Raw genomic sequence first — 20,730 nt, 5'->3', positions numbered from 1 at the left:
ATATTCATTCTAACAAACGGCATCTTCCACAAATAATACCAGAACCTTTCTGCACTTAAAAGCTACAGCAGACATAAAGCAAAATGATTGCCTTGGCTAGGTGAATGAATCCTCACAGACATAAAATGCAGGACTGATGTTTTAAAGAGACTTAATGAAAATCATTTAATAGACATAGATACTGGTCAGTTTTAAAGATTAATAAGAAAAGAAAGCTCTCTGCTCTCCAAAATATTTTCATTGTAAATTTCAAAGTAGATGAAGAGTAGATTTAATTTCTTGCTTCTAGTGTCATGGCTGTCTGGTTTATATTTGTAACCACACGTAAATGAAGGAAAAGCTAATTTCAGGTCTCTAAGTACTACAATTTAAGTAGCAAGGCTGTAGATAACACACAAAAGTATAAGTCCCTATGGTGTAAATATCTGTTAAATTGAAGCACCATCAGAGATAGCCAGCTGAACGTAAGGAGCAAGCCTTATTATTCCCTATCACATGTGGAGTTGAGTCTTTTTTTCTTCTTCTTCCTTTTTATTTTTACTTTTTAATTTTTTCCAGTTTTATTGAGATATAATTGACATATAACATAGTCTTAGTTAAGGTGTTACTCTAAGGTAGTGAATATGGTAGATGTGAATGCCTAAAGCCTCCAAATATAAAACTTGTAAATCCCAACAATTATCTGGATAGTCTGAAACAAGCTGCCCTAGAATAGCTAAAGGTTTTCACAGCTTCAATGGCAAACATATATTCTGCTTAATTTAATAGTAGTTCTTTTAATTTGAGTTCATATGACTAGTTCAACCAATCCCAATGCCTATGACTTTAATTATATTCCCGTAGGAATCTAGGCTACAAACATTAAGCCATTTTCTACACATAGTATGCATGTAAACACAAGCCCCCTAGGCCAGAGCAAATAATGGGGTTTTTCACAGACAAATAGTAATGATTAATAGTTACTAAACTACCACATGCCTTGCATTCTGCTAAATCCTTTCATATAACTCATCTCATCCTTAAAGGCAAGAGTGAGCTCTCACATTTCCCATGTTTACAGATGGTCAAACTGAGATCCAATTTGAAAGCATCTATCTGAGTTTGTATAGATGGTCTTTTCGTTTCACTACTGTGCATCTCATTATAGGCACTCAATAAGAAACTGATGAGAGGGAAATTAATAAGTGAATGAAGGAATGGGTGTAGAAATTCACTAGGATCTATATTATTCAATTTTTGCATGTTTCGGGCAGTTTAAAAAATACGTGTCTAATTCTGCTGTTAAATAATTTGTATCAGATAATATATAATATCAACTTTATATAATATTCATTTCAGTAGCTTTAACTAAACCAATTTTAATAATATTTTTAGAAAAGAAGTCTATTTTAATGATTTTAGAAAACAGAATATTAGCCTTCTCAAATAAATTAAATATAGTGGTTTAAACATTCTCTGTATGTGCTGAGAAATAACAAGAATGTAAGTAGGAAAATATAAGGTTTTTTTCCTGGATTCATGCCTTAATTTATCATGAATCATGGTAAACGATTTTTTTTTTTACATCTCAAGTTTATCTTTTCTAACATAAACATAAAACATTGTGAATATAGCACCAAATATTTTAGATTCCATTAAAGTTTTACTAATTTTCTGTTATGTATAAGTTTTAAAGTTTACATTTTATTGGAAATATTTGCATTTGAAGTCATAGTTATAGCACCAAAGTCAAAGTTTGTAAATTACTTAATTACTGACACATGTCTAAATACTCAAAGCAGGGAAAAAAAGTAGCCTTCTTTTTTTAATACCCTCTAAAATTTCCTGTTATATTTGAGGATAAATCTAATGTATTGGATTGTAATGAACATTTTTGTTTTTTAATCTTTCTCATAAATTTTGTCAATTTTAATCCTGAGCTAAACTTCCAATGTTGAGAGTGAGTTGCACATTGATTTTTCAATCATTTAGTAAGAAAAAAACACATAAAAATTAAAATACACTAAACATAACTGTGATCTTGTGTAATGGGAATTATAGATTGATAATAATCCTAGTATATCATCTTAAATGTTACTTCATTCATTTGGGTTTGGAAAATGTAATCTCACTTATGCTATGTCCAAATTTATGTAAAATGAACTATCTGTTTACTAGCAAAATGCTTACTGTTCTTCAGGACAATTAGTATAAAAATGAGTGACTAAATTAATGTTATAATCTAATATTATGAGCTATAATTTTCCTTACTGAAAAGAGTCTTAACTAACTGCTGATCTGCATTTTGTGTTTAGGTCTTGTGAGCACTTCCTGGTGTAGTTATGTGAGTGAATCAGGATATCAGTAAACTTATTTGGAGGAGGTTAATTTGTACTGATAAATTCACCAATTTAAGTATCATTTATATTTATATTGTCACTTTTTGTTAAAGGACATTTTATCATCTTTATTAATAAATAAGTTATAATATAGTTCAAATTTTAGGAGAGGCATTTGAATTTAGTAATTAAAAAATGTTAATTCAGTTACCTTATAATTTATACTCTTAAGGTTAAAACAACATCTGAAAGAATGAACAGAATTTGTTTTTTCCTGACTTCAGTATTTACCACTATTTGGTTTTATGCTATAATGTTTATGTACCTAAGACTTCTAATTTTTATTAAATTTCCTAATCAGCTCATTGTTGAGGAAAACCTTTCTTTGTTTTTCCCAATTCCCTCCATATTTCTAAATATCTGTTTTAATCACTGAATAAAGAGACTTGTTGCAATGTGTTTAACCATTCTTTGGGCACGATTTTATAACCCTGTAACTTCATCTCAAGTAGAGATTTCCCTCATTTCCGAAAGCACATCAATAGCATATTTAAAATATAAATTTGCTTCTTTATTCATCTGCCCACATTTGAACACTACACAGTCAGTGATGAAAAATATAATGAAAAAAATAGTTTTTGAGACTCAATTATTTGATGATTTTATTATAAAATACAAACTTGCCTTCAAAAGTGATATGGAATAATAGGGGAAAAAACAAATATAAGATTTTAACAAAGACATAGATTTCCCAAAGACCTGAGAGAACAGATGTGCAATCAGCATCACTCTGTGTGTATCGGTGCTCAAGAGGTACAGGCAGTAGGTTTCTCCACTCCCTGTAGCTCTTGTGAGAACAAATCTCTACATACAGTCTACAGAGATTTGGAAGTTAGTAACCCATGCAAAGCCCTTTTGGGGAAAATCGGAGAGCAGAATAATAATGGAGGAAGTATCTGGGTACCAAGAACAATCTCTGCTTAAAAGGATAAATGCATTCAGTCAAGGAATTGTGTGTATTTCATCAGTGACCTCTTTTTGTGTACATACAGATGGACATAATGCTGTTTGGGAGAGCAATTGCCAAAATAAGGCTGCATAATAATTAATACCAAATTCGTAATTCTCATCGTTCAGTGGGTAGGTCATGGCTTTGCAGGGTCCAGTTTAAAGATCAGCTGGGCTTGACTGAGGCTTTGCATTCAATTCTTATCTGCTGCATCTGCTCATTCCTTTGGAGCAGTGACTATCTGGAGCATGTTCTTCTCAAAGTGAAGGGCAAAAAGGCAAGAGTGAAAGCCAAACAATATGAGCACACTTAACATCTCTACTCTGGACACGTCTGCTAATATTCCATTGGTTAAAGCAAGTCATAGGGCCACGTCTAAACTCAATGGAGCAGCTGCGTTAACGCCTCCGACAGAGGGGTGGCCACAGCAAAGATGACGAATAAAGGAATAATTGGAAGCAAGCAATACAACTCTGGCCTCTTGGTACAATTATTAATTTCCCTTCTGTTTGCAAAATACATTTATTTCTTCCCTAAATCATCAGAAAATCTTATATCATCATGGTAATACCCACTTATGGGGCTATTGTAAGAGTGAGTGAGAATAAACAGTAAGCACTGGCTCAAGTCCTCGGACATGGGAGTTGCATTCTGTAGTCATTAATATTAGTCATGATAGTGACTAATACATGATAGTGATAAGCATGATATTTAATTTTATTGTAATGTTAATATAATTAAACACCTTTCTGTATTTTTACTACTATTTAAACATTATCAATATATTATATTAGGGAATATTTTATTTCAATACTCCAATAATACGTTTATTTGTTATTTACAAGTACAGTAACTCCTGAATGAGGGAAAAAAGAGAATTGAATCAAATTAGTTAGACAGATGCCTTAAAACTTAACTTTCAAATGGAATTGATTCCCAGGGAATGCAAAATCCCTGTAAACAGAGTAAGTGAAATTTAACTGTAAAATGAATCTTACTCATATAATGTACTCCAAAGAGATAATACACGCAGAAATAGCCCTAGCAAATAGAAATTTACATGTATGTAAATTCAAAGATAATCTACTTTGCGAATTAACAAACATGATAGAACTATTGAGATTGAATAAGGAATACATGAAACAACAGCAAACAATTGGTAATATTGCCCAGTTTTAAAAAATGATGTGGTTTTCACATCCCATGTGATAATTGAAAATGCTTTTTGATCCTTCGGTTGTACCAAAATCAGCTAGCTTTCAAGTGATTAAAATTGTTCCTGTTTCTTTTTCCTTCTTTCTTTTCTTTTCTTCTTTCCAGCTGCCAGATGGAGATGTGTGCGTTGGCCTCCACCACATCATCAACATCTCTGTTTAAATTCTAGTGAGCTCTGAGTGCTCCATTACCCATCGCATTCTGCCCCATTTGATCCAAGTGCATATGCCACTTTGATGCCTTCACAGTACAAACAAGGTGCGCTAATCAAAGCTTCCCTGTTCCATCCTGCAGGAACCTCTCATCATTGCCGCGGTTTCAAATCTGTTTCACAACATTACCACTTCATTTTGTTCCCTTTGATCCTATCAGTCTGACACTTTGATCCATGCACTGCACTAACTGGACTCATCAAAGCTTTTACACTTTTGTTTTTGACAGGCAGTGACAAAGATTCCAGCAAGATGAGGGACTTTGACTTTTCCCGTTTCTGCTGGATTTTCAGTATCAATTATTTTCTATTTAATTCTGGTTCTAGAATATGTTCATTAATTTTATCGGTGTTGTATTTTAAAATGTCTATTTATTTTTAACTAAGCCTTGCCAAAAGCAATTAAATATATCCATATCAGAGTTGTATATCTCATAATTGTTTAATGCACTGTAGGTGTTTAATCAATGAGTCTTGAATCAATGAAGCTTAATGGAAACAATTAGCGGTGTGTAAAGCAACTGCACTAATATGAACTAGAATATTTTAGAGTTCCACCTTAGGAAAATATGCTTCATCTAATGACCTGTATCAGAAAATACTTTTTGTCTTACTGTAATATAATTAGAAAGACTCCTGCATGTGTTTTAAATATAGTGCTAACTGTCCAACTAAGAGTGGAAAAATTGCTCATGATGAGAAGACTAGAACATTGGCTTGCTCCAATTTTCTTGCTTACACTTATTTATTTCAGGCCTAGAAATCTTGAAATATATATTTTCCTGCATAAGTTTTCATGAGCCATATAAAATTAAAATCATCCAATGATCTATTCAACTTATAAAATACGGTGAAAATAACAGCTCTATGAGTCACGTGAGATCACCAGGGATTCTGTTTTTCTTAAGTCTTTTAATTCCTAAATACTAATAAGTTCCCCAATTCTGAAGGAATTATGAAGGAAACTTTTTGTTCTAATGGATAGATTTGTAGGGCCTCAGGATGGACGGTAAATAATAAAAGTTGGTTCCTTGGAGGAATGCCGTGTTAGGCTGTCTATAAGAGAAAGAAAGAATAGCATCAGTGAATCTGCCACTGATAAGTTTACTCTATATCATTATTTTCTGTATGAGTGGTAAAAACAAACAATTATGTTATTGTTTTTACTGTCTCAGACTCTAAGGGAATAAGACGCAAAATGATTAGAAGGTAAACTATTACCAAGAAGCATCACTGGGTATACACTAATGATCTCTTGAGATTTTTAGACACCAAACAGAAAAAAACCACTAACCTAGTAGAAACTTAGATAAGTTTACATTCTTCATTCAAAGAAGTAGAACTGTCTGCAACAAAAGTTATAATTCACTCATTGAAATATGCTGAGTGAAATATACTAGCCTAGTTATAACTCTGTGCCTCCTGGTGGTTGGGCACATAACCTCACAAGTGGGGTTTACCTGCTGACCCTGTGGGAACTTCATGCTTCTTTATAGGCAACAGACAAGGCCTACTGGGGATAAATTGTTCATAATTTGCTAATTTGATCTCTTCTCACCAAACCAAAGTATATCAAAGAAGATATGATTAGTCCTTGTCTTTAGTAACTTACGTCCTTAGATGAGGAGAAAAAGGGAGAAATATATGTATTAGTGAATGAGGTGGAGAATGTCTGGAATATCCAAGATGAACATGAAGTAGTGAACTTAAGCAAGATCTCCAAGTCCACCAAGGACGTGTTGTCACACTTAGCTGATGGGAAGAGGAAGAAGAGCTAGAACAAAAAGTCTCTAATGGTCTCCTCTACCTGTGTGAGAGAGGTATAGTCTAAGTTTCCTGACAAAGACAGCCCTAAAAAAGAAACAGCATGTTTGTTTTGACCTTTTAGAGTCTTGGCCTCCAAAGATAAATAAAAGGCTAAGTTTCTGAGGGGTGATTTTTCTGCCTCACGAGATTTTCTTTTGGCATTTTCTTCTTTTGTATAACTCTGGTAGGACTGGTAATTAAGTAGTTAGAACTCTGTCTACAGGGTTACTTGACCCGAGGCAGACCTCTGGGTACAGCGATTGCTTTGTTGGGCACCTTCCCAAGCAGGGGCAGATTTCTCTTTGGGGGAATAAAATGGATGGCAAGAGGGCCTCTACTTTTCTTTGATTTAGAAACTATACAACTCTGGGGTGTGTGTGTGTGTGTGTGTGTGTGTGTGTGTGTGGTGGGGGAATCTATGTAGACAGCCTGCTAGAGAACCAAGCCTACATGTTACAAAATAGAGCTAAAAAAATGGCAGAGCCTGAGAGCAATAGATGATAATGGGTGACATCAACTAAGCTAGACCATGCTGTATCTAAAACCAGCCTATACCTGTACATTTTAACTACACAAGCCCATTTTCTGTTTTTGCTTTAAGATAATTTGATTTGAGTTTGATTAACTCGCAATTGAAATTGAAAGCTTTTGTTTACTAAGTGTTAAATTTACTGGAATTATTTGTTGGAGCTCATTTGTAATATTTTAGTTTTGTGTAATACTTTCAGCATGATATAATAGTCTTAAGAAAAAAGGAGATTTTCAGGTTGCTTTTCAACATGATAAGACAAATACGGGACAAATAACAAACACCCAAAGTAGAAGCTTGAGAATTGGAGCCATATGATCTCGAGTCAAGACGGCGGCATAAGCAGACTCGGAACTCACCTCCTCCCGTGGACACAGCCAATTTACAACTACTCGTGGAAAAATTACCCCTGAGACAGAACTGAAAACTGGATGAGAGGAACTCCTGCAACAACGGACAATCCTAACTGAGGTGGAAGAGGCAGAGACTGCCTTCTGGAGAGGAGAAACGCCGCCTTCACAAGCCGCCAGCGTCACGGCCGCCGGGAGCAGCTCACAGGTCCGCAGCCTCCCTGGAGGCGCGGGGCCCTGAGCCGGGAGCGCCCCCGCTGTGGGCATTTTGTAGACCCAGCACAATCGAGACCAGCGGCATAATATCTGACTGTGCCTGCTACTAAAACACTGGGGAGCACCCCCAGAAAACCCGGTTCACAAAGAAACTAAAACCGGCTCTTAAAGGGCCCGCACGCAAACTCACCTGTTTCAGAAAGCATCCTAAAATCACCAGAAAGAAAGGTGCACAGTGCTTTGGTGACAAGAGACTCACCTAATAGGCCCTGAGTGCATCTCTGTGAGGGGTGAGACCTCTCCAGGGACTGGGACATTGGCGGTGGCCATTGTTGTGGCCTGGTGTGGGTGTGCTGACACAGACGCCATTGGAGTTCTCCCTGAGGCCTGCTAGCCCAGGGTCTGCCCCACCCGCTAGAGCACCGATTTAATCCAGCTCAGCCAGGGCAGGCAGCCCACCCTAGAGACTGGCCCCACCCAACAACAAGCCCTCAGGCAACGTGTGGGCCTGCATAGATTGGTGACTAGATTCTCTGCAGCCTGGCAACTGAGCCGACTTGAGGGGGGCAGGGCGTGCACAAGGAGTGGGTGGAGAGTGTGGGGTGGTGGCGGAGTGTGTGGGGCTCCCGCCGTGGAGAGACTGGGTCCGCTTGGGGAGGTCGGGGCGCTCACACGGGGCAGGACTGTGTTGACTGTGTGTGTGGACCTGTGGGCGGCAGGGCTTGTCAGCTGCAGAAGACTAGTGCTTCTCAAAGACCCACATAGGGAGTTTGCCCCACCTTCCAAAGCCTGAAACAATTGGGTGCTCCTGTGCCTGAGGCCAGCCCCACCCAGCTGCAATCCTCAGAGAGCTGACAAGAGACCTAATAGGCTAGAGGCTTACAGCAATTGTAAGGCCCTGAGCCTAACAACCTGCCATGCTGGGGGCCTACTCACTTAAAAGAAATACGACAACACAAATGTGGTATCAGAACTTGCAGCCAACTGTGCTGGGGCTCCCCACACCTGATCAAGAGACTGAAGGGCCCACAACAACTACAAGCAGTTGAGCATTACAACAGCTGGCCAGGAGCATAACTCGGCCTCCCTGGGCGCCTACAGGGAGAGCAAACAGGCCACAACAGAAGGAGACATGTAGCCCACATAGGGGTCAACCCTGGAACATTGAAAACTGAGGGAAGCACACTGGAAACCTCCTAAGACATCACTTACATAAGGTCACCTATCCAAGAGCAGGAGACGTAGCTGACCTACCTAATACGTAGACACAAGCACAGGGAAAGAGGCAAAATGAGGAGGCAAAAGAACACATTCCAAGTAAGGGAACAGGACAAAACCCCAGAAAAGGAACTAAGTGAAACAGAAATGAGCAACCTACCCGACAGAGAGTTCAAACTAAGAGTGTTAAGGATGCTCACTGATCTGGGGAGAAGAATAAATGAACTCAGTGAGAATGTCAACAAAGAAATGGAAGATATAAAAAAGAACCAATCAGAAATGAAGAATACAATACTGGAAATGAAAAATTCATTAGAGGGCCTCAAAAGCAGAGCAGAGGATACAGAAGAACGGATCTGTGAGCTGGACGAAAGACTAGAAGAAATTACCCAAGGTGAACAGGTAAAAGAGAAAAGAATTAAAAAGAGTGAGGACAGTCTAAGGGACCTCTGGGACAACATCAAGTGCACTAACATCCATGTTATAGGTGTCCCGGAAGGAGTAGAGTGAGACAAGGGGGCAGAGAATTTATTTCAACAAATAATAGATGAAAACTTCCCTAACCTAAGGAAGGAAGCAGACATCCAGGTACAGGAAGCACAGAAAGCCCCAAACAAGATAAACTCAAAGAGGCCCACACCAAGACACATCATAATCAAAATGTCCAGAATTAAAGAGAGAATCCTAAAAGCCACAAGAGAATGTCAAGCTACATACAAAGGAAACCCCATAAGTCTACCAGCTGACTTCTCAGCAGAAACCTTACAGGCTAGAAGAGAATGGCACGTTATATTTAAAGTGCTAAAAGGAAAAAACTTACAGCCAAGAATACTCTACCCAGCAAGGTTATCATTCAAAATGGAAGGAGAGATCAAAATTTTCCCAGATAAGCAAAAATTAAAGGAGCTTGTAACCAAGAAACCAGTGCTACAAGAAATGTTAAAGGGACTGATTTAAGGGGAAAAGAGAAGACCACAAATAGGAAAAATTATCTATTTCCATGATAAGAACGTAATGGATACAAATGCACAAAAAAGAGGTTAGATATGATATCAAAAACAAAAGGAGGGAGGAGGGGAGTTAAAGAGTACAACTTTCAGACAGAGGTCAAACTAACGTGACCATCAATTCTGTATAGAAGAAGAAAGGAACAGAGAAGGACTACTAAAACACTGAGAAAAAAAAAAAGTTAAAAAATGGCAGTAAGTACATACTTATCAATAGCTACTTTAAACGTCAATGGACTAAATGCTCCAATTAAAAGGCATAGGGTGGCTGACTGGATAAAAAAACAAGACCCATATATATGCTGCATACAAGAGACACACTTCAGACCTAAAGACACTCACAAACTGAAAGTGAAGGGATGGAAAAAGATACTCCACGCAAATGGCAATGAAAAGAAAGCTGGGGTAGCATTACTCATATCACACAAAATAGACTTTAAAACAAAAACTGTAAAAAGAGACAAAGAAGGGCATTGCATAATGATCAAGGGAACAATCCAACAAGAGGATATAACACTTGTAAATATCTACGCACCCAATATAGGTGCACCTAAATATATAAAGCAATTATTAACAGACATAAAAACAGAAATAGTAACACAATAATAGTACGGGACTTTAACACTCCACTTACACCAACGGACAGATCATCCAAACGAAAGATCAATAAGGAAACACTGGCCTTAAACGACACACTAGAACAGATGGACCTAGAAGATATATACAGAGCATTCCATCCCAAAACCGAAGAATACACATTCTTTTCAAATGCACATGGAACATTCTCCAGGATTGATCACATATTAGGCCACAAAACAAGTCTCCATAAATTTAAGAAGATTGAAATAATACCAAGCATCTTTTCTGACCACAACGGTATGAAACTAGAAATCAACTATAGGAAGAAAATCAGAAAAGCCACAAATACGTGGAGATTAAACAAAATGCTACTGAACAACGACTGGGTTAACTAAGAAATCAAAGAAGAAATCAAAAAATACCTGGAGACAAATGAAAATGAAAATACAACATGCCAGAATTTATGGGATACAGCAAAAGCGGTTCTAAGAGGGGAGTTTATAGCGATACAGGCCTATGTCAACAAACAAGAAAAATCTCAAAAAAACAATCTAACAATGCACCTAAAGGAACTGGAAAAAGAAGAACAAACCAAGCCCAAAATCAGTAGAAGAAGGGAAATAATAAAAATCAGAGCAGAAATAAATGCAATAGAGACCAAAAAAACAATAGAAAAAATAAATAAAATCAAGAGCTGGTTCTTTGAAAAGATCAACAAAATTGACAATCCTTTATTTAGCTAGACTCATCAAGAAAAAAAGAGAGAAGGCACAAATAAGTAAAATCAGAAATGAAAGAGGAGAGTTTACAACAGACACCTCAGAAATACAAAAGATTATAAGAGAATACTATGAAAAGCTATACGCCAACCAATTCGATAATCTGGAAGAAATGGATAAATTCTTAGAATCATACAACCTTCCAAAACTGGATCAAGAAGTAGAGAATTTGAATAGACCAATCACCAGTAAGGAGATCGAAACAGTAATCACAAACCTCCCCAAAAATAAAAGTCCAGCACCAGACGGCTTCCCTGCTGAATTCTACCAAACATTCAAAGAAGACATAATACCTATCCTTCTCAAAATCTTTCAAAAAATTGAGGAGGGGGGGAAGATCCCTAACTCATTCTACGAAGCTGACATTACCCTGATACAAAAACCAGACAAGGACAACACACAAAAAAAAGAAAATTACAGGCCAATATCACTGATGAACATCGATGCAAAAATCCTCAACAAAATACTAGCAAATCGCATACAACAATATGTTAAAAAGATTATACACCATGATCAAGTGGGATTTATTCCAGGTATGCAGGGATGGTTCAACATTCGCAAATCAATCAACGTAATACACCACATTAATAAAATGAAGAATAAAAATCACATGATCATCTCAATAGATGCAGAGAAAGCATTTGACAAGATATAGCATCCATTTATGATAAAAACTCTGAATAAAATGGGTATAGAAGGAAAGTACCTCAACATAATAAAGACCATATATGACAAACCCACAGCTAATATCATCCTCAATGGTGGAAAACTGAAAGCTATCCCTCTAAAAACAGGAACCAGACAAAGATGCCCACTGTCACCACTCCTATTTAACATAGTACTGGAAGTCCTAGCCAGAGCAATGAGGCAAGAAAAAGAAATAAAAGGGATCCCAATTGGAAAGGAAGAAGTGAAACTGTCACTATTTGCAGATGACATGATTTTATATATAGAAAACCCTAAAGAATCCACCAGAAAACTTTTAGAAGTAATAAACGAACATGGTAAAGTTGCAGGATACAAAATCAACATACAAAAATCCGTTGCGTTTCTGTACACTAACAACAAAGTAGCAGAAAGAGAAATTAAGAATACCATCCCATTTACAATTGCAACAAAAAGAATAAAAATACCTATGAATAAACTTAACCAAAGAGTTGAAAGATCTGTACACCGAAAACTATAAAACATTTCTGAAAGAAATTGAAGAAGACACAAAGAAATGGAAAGATATTCCGTGCTCCTGGATTGGAAGAAATAACATAGTTAAGATGTCCATACTTCCTAAAGCCATCTATAGATTCAATGCAATCCCTATCAAAGTTCCAACAACATTTTTCACAGAAATAGAACAAAGAATCCTAAAATTTATATGGAACAACAAAAGACCCCGAATAGCTAAAGGAATCCTGAGAAAAAAGAACAAAGCTGCAGGCATCACACTCCCTGATTTCAAAATATACTACAAAGCTATAGTCACCAAAACAGCATGGTACTGGCACAAAAACAAACACACAGATCAATGGAATAGAATTGAAAGCCCAGAAATAAACCCACACATCTACGGACAGCTAATCTTTGACAAAGGAGCCAAGAACATACAATGGGGAAAAGAAAGTCTCTTCAACAAATGGTGTTGGGAAAACTGGATAGCCACATGCAAAAAAATGAAAGTAGACCCTTACCTTACACCATACACAAAAATTAACTCCAAATGGATTAAAGACTTGAATGTAAGACCTGAAACTGTAAAACTTCTAGAAGAAAACAGAGGCAGTACGCTTTTCGACATCAGTCTTAGCAACATCTTTTCAAACATCACGTCTGACCGGGCAAGAGAAACAATAGAAAAAATAAACAAATGGGACTACATCAAACTAAAAAGCTTCTGCACAGCAAAGGAAACCATCAACAAAACAAAAAGACAACCTAACAATTGGGAGAAGATATTTGCAAACCATACATCTGATAAGGGCTTAATCTCCAAAATATATAAAGAACTCATGCATCTCAACAACAAAAAAACTACCAAGCCAATTAAAAAATGGGCAAAAGACCTGAACAGACATTTCTCCAAAGAAGATATACAGATGGCCAACAGACACATGAAAAGATGTTCAAAATCACTAACTATCAGGGAAATGCAAATCAAAACTACAATGAGATATCACCTCACGCCTGTCAGAATGGCTATAATTAACAAGACAGGAAACAACATGTGTTGGAGAGGATGTGGAGAGACGGGAACTCTCATACGCTGCTGGTGGGAGTGCAAACTGGTGCAGCCACTATGGAAAACAGTATGGAGATTCCTCAAAAAATCAAGGATAGAACTAGCATATGATCCAGCTATTCCACTGTTGGGTATTTATCCAAAGAACTTGAAAACACCAATTTGTAAAGGTACACGCATCCTTGTGTTCATTGCAGCGTTATTCACAATAGCCAAGACTTGGAAGCAACCTAAGTGCCCATCAAGGGACAAATGGATAAAGAAGATGTGGTATATATACACAATGGAATACTACTCAGCCATAAGAAACGATGAAATCCAGCCATTTGTGACAACATGGATGGACATTGAGGGTATAATGCAAAGTGAAATAAGTCAGAGGGAGAAGGTCAAATACCGTATGATTTCCTTCATTAAGTAGTAGATAATAACAACAATAAACAAACACATAGGGACCGAGATTGGATTGGTGGTTACCAGAGGGGAAGGGGGAAGGGAGGAGGGTGAAAGGGATAATTCGGTACATGTGTGTGGTGATGGGTTGTAATCAGTATTTTGGTGGTGAACATGATGTAATCTATGCAGAAATAGAAGTATAATGATGTACACCTGAAATTTTTACAATGTTATAAACCAATGTTACTGCAATAAACAAAAAATTAAAAAAAAAAAAAAGAATTGGAGCCATAATATAATGGAATTAATATACCTATTGAGTAATGTCTTTAAAAGTAAAGGTCATTTTTTCTTCCATATATCTAGACAATCAGATATTAAAGTTAAAATTCACTTCTGTATAATAGACTGAAAGATGCTAGTCATGAAGTTCTATAAGATAAATTACCATTAGCCTTGCCATCTGCTTCTTGGAAAACTATAATCATTCAAGATATTATTTTCTTCTTCTTCTTTATAACAATGTAAGTTATTTTGATTCAAAAGAAACATGTTTATTTTTAAAATCTGAAAATTACCAAAATGATGCACATAAGATAATGTAAAGCATACAAATCCACCACCTAGAAACTTTGTGATCTGTATGGCTTAAGTTTTCTTTCTTTGAATGTATGAATACATTTCTGTCCTTTGTACAGATCACAGTTGTTTTCTGTATAGAAAGTGTTACCTATTTGTAATAGGTAATAATGTCATATGTGGAAAACATCACATCAAATAATTAGATAATATTTAAACACACAGTTTTCAAATATGACGATTGAAAATAGTGTCTCCTTGCTATTGCAATTCGCATTTCTTTAGTAGTGTAATTAACAATTCATGTGTTTCTGGTCTTTTTCTTTTTTTTTTTTTACATTATTTATATTGATTGTTCTATCAGTGGATTTCTTCATTTCTTAAGTGAATATTTTAAATGGGCGATATTAAACTATCTATACTCATTGATATAACTCATATTTTGTCCTATTACTAAACCATATTTAAAGTTCTTTTTTTTCCTCTTTTTAACTCCTTTGATGAAAGGACTATAGTATGCTTTGCTTTTATCATTTTCAGCGTTTTGAAAACTACATAATCTATTTAAAATTTTATTAGTGATTTAAATATTCAAAAATTCTTCCTTTGTGCTTTGCAATTTTAAAATTAGGATAAAACAAAGTATTTATCATTTAATATGTACTAATATTATACGAGTATGTTAGGAATACTTTTTCGTTGGTAATAGCATTTTCCACTCTGGTTACTGTGTCTCTATCTTTATTACTAGTGTAATTTGGATTTTTCATTCACATTAATTCAATCAATGATAATTGTTGACATTTACATTCAGATTTCTAACCAGATGAATATTTTTCTAGCTTTATTTTTAATTGCTTTCATACAATGATTTCTTTTGTATTCGTAAGTCTCTAATTTTGATTTTTCCCTTAAGTGTATTGAAAAATACTCAGTTTTGGGGCTGGCCCAGGGACATAGTGGTTAAGCTCGTAGGCTCGGCTCCAGCGGCCCGGGGTTCACAGTTTTGGATCCGGGGTGCAGACTTATGCACCACTTATCAAGCCATGGTGTGGCAGGCGTCCCACATATGAAGTAGAGGAAGATGGTCACGGATGTTAGCCCAGGGCCAATCTTCCTCAGCAAAAAGAGGAGGATTGGCAATGGATGTCAGCTCAGGGCTAATCTTCCTCACCAAAATAAACTGTAAAAAAAAAATACTCAGTTAATAGCTCAGGGGTAATCTTCCTCACCAAAAAAAAAATTAATAAAAAAATACTCAGGTTATAAATATTTTTTAGAAGAGTCACTTGAATTGTGTTTTCCTGAAACCTTGACTATCCAAGAAAACTTTATTTTGAATGGCAAATATTTGTGAATGACAACTTGATGGGTCATAATACTCTTAAGTTACAAAATTTTCCCAAACATACTTTGTAGACATTGCTTCACAGCTTTCTCATTTATTCCTAAAGAGACTTGTGAGGCCATATTGATATTTATTTAGTTTCTATTGAAATATGATTTGTTTTTCCCCTTATTTTATTTTTATTTCTTATAATTGAAAATATTTGATGGGATGTGTTTGAGTTTCATTACCTTTCTCAATTTTTTTCTCTTAGAATATTATACATTTTTTCATTTGCATCTAGAATCTACTTTTCAATTCAGATATATCCTCTTCCATCGTATGCAATACTAGAACATAGTCTAACACATAGTAGACAAAATAGCGCTCACAACATGCGTGGTCTTTGATAGGTGCTCAATATATATGTATTAAATAAATGAACAAAATAAGTGAATGAATGGGAGGGATATTTACAAGTGAAGAACCAGAAGCGAGGGACAAAAAAAAGAGAAGATCATATTGGTAGAGCATCTTTAAATCAGGTTGGTCACAGTTCCGTTAATTCAACAATCATTGAAAAAGGGAATCTAGAAAAGAAAAATTCACCATGTATTAATTATGAAAGGACTCTTACAACTAGTACTGAAAGCGGAGTCATGAACATAAAGCTGCTCTCAAGATTCAGATATGAAAAGGAGGGTTGGCTGTCACAGAGGACAAGGATTGTCAATTCACTCTGCCAGTTTGAAAACAGGTGAATAAATTAAGGAATAACAACAACAAGGTCTGGATCAAACTTTCTTTAGGGGCACGTGATTTACGTAACTACAATAGCTAACGTTTACTGGCACACTTCCTTTGTGCTAGGGGTTTTACTAAATGTTTTCTATATATTAAGTCATGTTCTATTGCATCTTTAGTCATCATAATCGATTCCTATATGATCTACAATTTTATCTCATTCTGTCATCTTTTCTCACTCTATTATTTTCTTTTCCTTTTGTTTTATTGTTTGATAAATGCTGTGTCTTCTTGCCTTTTGAAGCTTCCAGTTTTCTGAAGATTTTGTTGTTGATATATTTCAGCTGTGTTCTTCCTTCTTCTTCTGAAACTTCAGAATGAGACTTCCTCACTCTTCAAGTTATTTCAAAAGCCTTATTTCGGGCCTACGGAATAGAGTGGGATCTGGAGGCCGCCTGCATGGCTTAGAATCCTGTCTCTTATTTTGTATCTGTGTGAACTTTGACAACTTACATAACTTATCTGTGCTTCAACTTTCACATTTGTTAATTAGTACTTTCTTCATAATGTTATAAAGGAAAATAAAGTAAGGTTATACTATGACAATTCTACTCCTCATTACTTCCATAGCAGTTATTTTGAAGTTTCCCGTCTCTGAATGTATGCTGAAAACTAATAGATTGGTGAGAGGAGCAAGGGTCTGCTGTCGCCTCAAGATTGAGCTTTGTGAGGTCTTTAGGAAAATGCCCAGTCCAGAGCCTAGTTTCTATTTTATAATGTTAGACTTGATTATTTTACATGGTAAAGCATTTAAAAATTTCCTTGATTCTGAAACATTTGCCTCATTGTTATAGACATTTCTTATCCAACTATAGTATTAGATCATCCTGTAATATTAGGTTCATGGAGATAAATCCTTCATTTTCCCATATTTTTATATAAATAAATAGCTTAGAATTTGGGAATACACTCAATATTAAATGCTAAATATCAACTTTACATTTTCTACATATATTTAAGGAAAACGTTGTAGACTTCTTTAGCAGTTTGTCAGTATAATAAATCATTTCTCTGATGTACATTTCATATATATATTTATTTAATTCATTTTATAATCTTTTAGCACATGCCTGTCAACCCCATCTCCACTGTGCTTAATTATATATGTATCAGTTGGCTGTTTTGTTGTTGTTTTCCCCATATGAATGAAGAATAGTGAAGAATGACAACAAAAAGAAATATAATGACCGATAAACAAATTACAAAGAAAAAATAGTGAAGAAAAAAATGATGTGTTTATGGAGTTAAAAGGATAAATCTCTTTTAACACCGTGCTCCAACCAGTTGAACAAACTCAATCAGATCAAAATATTTATAATTAGCCATGGAGTGTAAAGATCTGGGTAAGACACTTTTAATAAGTAATTTGTTAGGTTCTCAGAAGAGAAGCAAGCACTTCTCATGTAAACCTTCATGTAGATGAAATTTTGTCTACTTTTTAGAATTTGTTTTTATTTTAATTCTTATAAAACATTATAATGGAATTAAATACTTCTCAAATACTTTTGGAAAAACAATTAATGATCGCCCAGCAGTCCACTATGTATCACTCAGAAGCATATTGGCGTAGCCACTCCTTTCATAATTTACCTACGGTTTTGCATAGAACTTAAGCAAAAATCTGAATAAATGGCATCCATATGAAGAACTTTTTAAGGAAAATGATGATGTAGATATTTGAAGGCTTGTCTAAATGTTCATAGCTAAGCTCAAAATGTTGTTTTTCAGCTGAAAAAGTGAAAGAAATAATTTTAGACATTGCTATGCCATTAACATTTTGAAATAAAGTGATTTAAATGGACTCATCTAAAATTCTCTGTGTGCTTGTTTTTACATGGACTCTTTTACTAATAATTTGGGCAAAACTATTTTAGTCAAACAAATTGATTTTAAAATTTTACTAAATAATTATAAATATTGTTTCCATAATTCCTGAGTTAACATTTTAATTGCAGTAGAGCAGTTCCTAGATCTCAGCTTTACACCCCCCTCCACACACAACACACACACACACTCACAGTTTAGTTGGTAGTAGAGAGCATTTTGACATGGCTTTCATAGGGGTAAATTGAAACCCCCCAAAATTGCATCCTTCTTCATTCTCTGGTTTTGTATTTCTTGCATTTGTGATATTAACATGATGTGAATACCAGAATTTTTCCTTTTCAACAAAGCATAAATTTAGATCCTTCTGGATCCTGTGAAGACTAGAGAATGATTTTCTTTGAAGTAATGAGTTCACAAAAAAAAATTCAAAAATAGTTTCAAAGATACTATGTGACATATCTCATATGGTGAAGAATGCCTTCAATAAAATCTCAGTTTTGGTTTCCTTTTTGTTTTCAGAGATGGTGGAGATATTACTCATTTCAAAGCAGTGATTGAGTAGATGTGTTTGCTAGAAAATGGTTTTTTGGATCCTGACAACAAATAATTTTTGAATAAAAATGAGGTAAATGTTTTCAAGACTTCATAAATTTAAAAATTCATTTAAAAGTTTGTAAAAGTTTTTGTTGAAATGCACATACTAAAATATATGCATATAGTTTAAAGAACAGTAATAAAATATATACCCTTCCACACATTATTAGACTGAGATAAAACATTACGAGCATTTTAGGAGCTCCAAGTGTGCCCCTCAACATAAATCTTTTTCTTAACCCCTGAAATTTGTGTTATTCTATTGTTTTTACTAATAATTCTTACCTATTTGTGTCCATAAGTATATATTACATATACCTAGTTTTTCCTGTTTTTGAAATTTATATAAATGGACTTTGCTAAAGGAACTTATCTGTGATTTCAGTTTTCCAATCAATGACATGATTAAGATATTCATCCAGGTGGATGTTTCTCACAGTATTCCTTTTGATTAGAGTGGAATATTCCATTGTGCGCATATAATAATTTTATCTACACTAGTGTTAGGAATCATAAAGGTTGATTCTTGTACTTTGGTATGAAGAAGAATGCTCTGAGAAATATTCTTGTATTTTTATCCTAGTGCCATGGAATACAATTGCTGTTTTGTTTTGTCACCTTTAGTAGTAATACCAATTTATTTTCTAAAATTGTTGTGCTAGTTTATACTATCACAGTTTGGAGTTCTCTTTACTTCACATCATCTACAACTCAAGATATTGTCTGACTTTTACTTTTTGTAAATCTTATTGGTGTGAAATGACATACTATTGTGAGTTTAATTTACATTTCCCTTATTAACTGTGAGGTAAGTGGTAATGTACATGTTTATGTGCCATTTTTATGTCTTCCTTTGCAAAGTGCCTATTTATATATTTTTGCCAATTTTCCTTCTGATTGTTCTTTTTATTATCGAATTGAATCTATATATTATCCATACTAACTTTTTGCTAATTATGTGTTGCATATATCTCCAGTTTGTGACTTCAAGCCTTTTCACTCACTTTATGGTAATTTATTATTATTATTTTTTTTTTTTGGTGAGGAAGATTGGCCCTGAGCTAACATCTGTGCCAGTCTTCCTCTATTTTGCATTTGGGACCCTGACACAGCATGGCCCAGTGAGCAGTGTATATGTCCATGCCTGAGATCCAAACCAGCAAACCCCAGGCCGTTGAAATTGAGCATGTGAACTTAACCACTATGCCACTGGGATGGTTCCTATGGTAATTTTTTTTTTTTTTTTTTTTTTTTGGTGAGGAAGATTAACCCTGAGCTAACATCCGCTGCCAATCCCCCTCTTTTTGCTGAGGAAGATTGGCCCTGGGCTAGCATCTTGTGCCCATCTTCCTCTACTTTATGTGGGACGCCACCACAGCAGGGCTTGAAAAGTGGTGCGCAGGTCTGCACCCGGGATCCGAACTCGCAAACCCCAGGCCGCTAAAACAGAGCATGTGAACTTAACCAATACGCTACTGGGCCGGCCCCCGCTATGGTAATTTTTATAAACAAATATTTTTAAGTTCAATGCAGTTGAAAAAAACAATCTTCTCTTTGGCAATTAGAAAATCATCACACTTTTATTTCTTCCTTTCAATCCTTTACTAATTTTATTACTTTTAATTTCTTTTACTTTGCTGGCTAAAGCCTCGAGTAAAATGTTGACCAGCTAATTGACAACTTGTTTTGTTTCTGATCTTAATGTAAATACTTTGAAGAATTTAAATACTTTC

Source organism: Diceros bicornis, chromosome 11 (assembly GCF_020826845.1).
Source record: "Diceros bicornis minor isolate mBicDic1 chromosome 11, mDicBic1.mat.cur, whole genome shotgun sequence".
Classification (NCBI taxonomy): Eukaryota; Metazoa; Chordata; class Mammalia; order Perissodactyla; family Rhinocerotidae; genus Diceros; species Diceros bicornis.
This window is presented reverse-complemented; position numbering follows the sequence as displayed.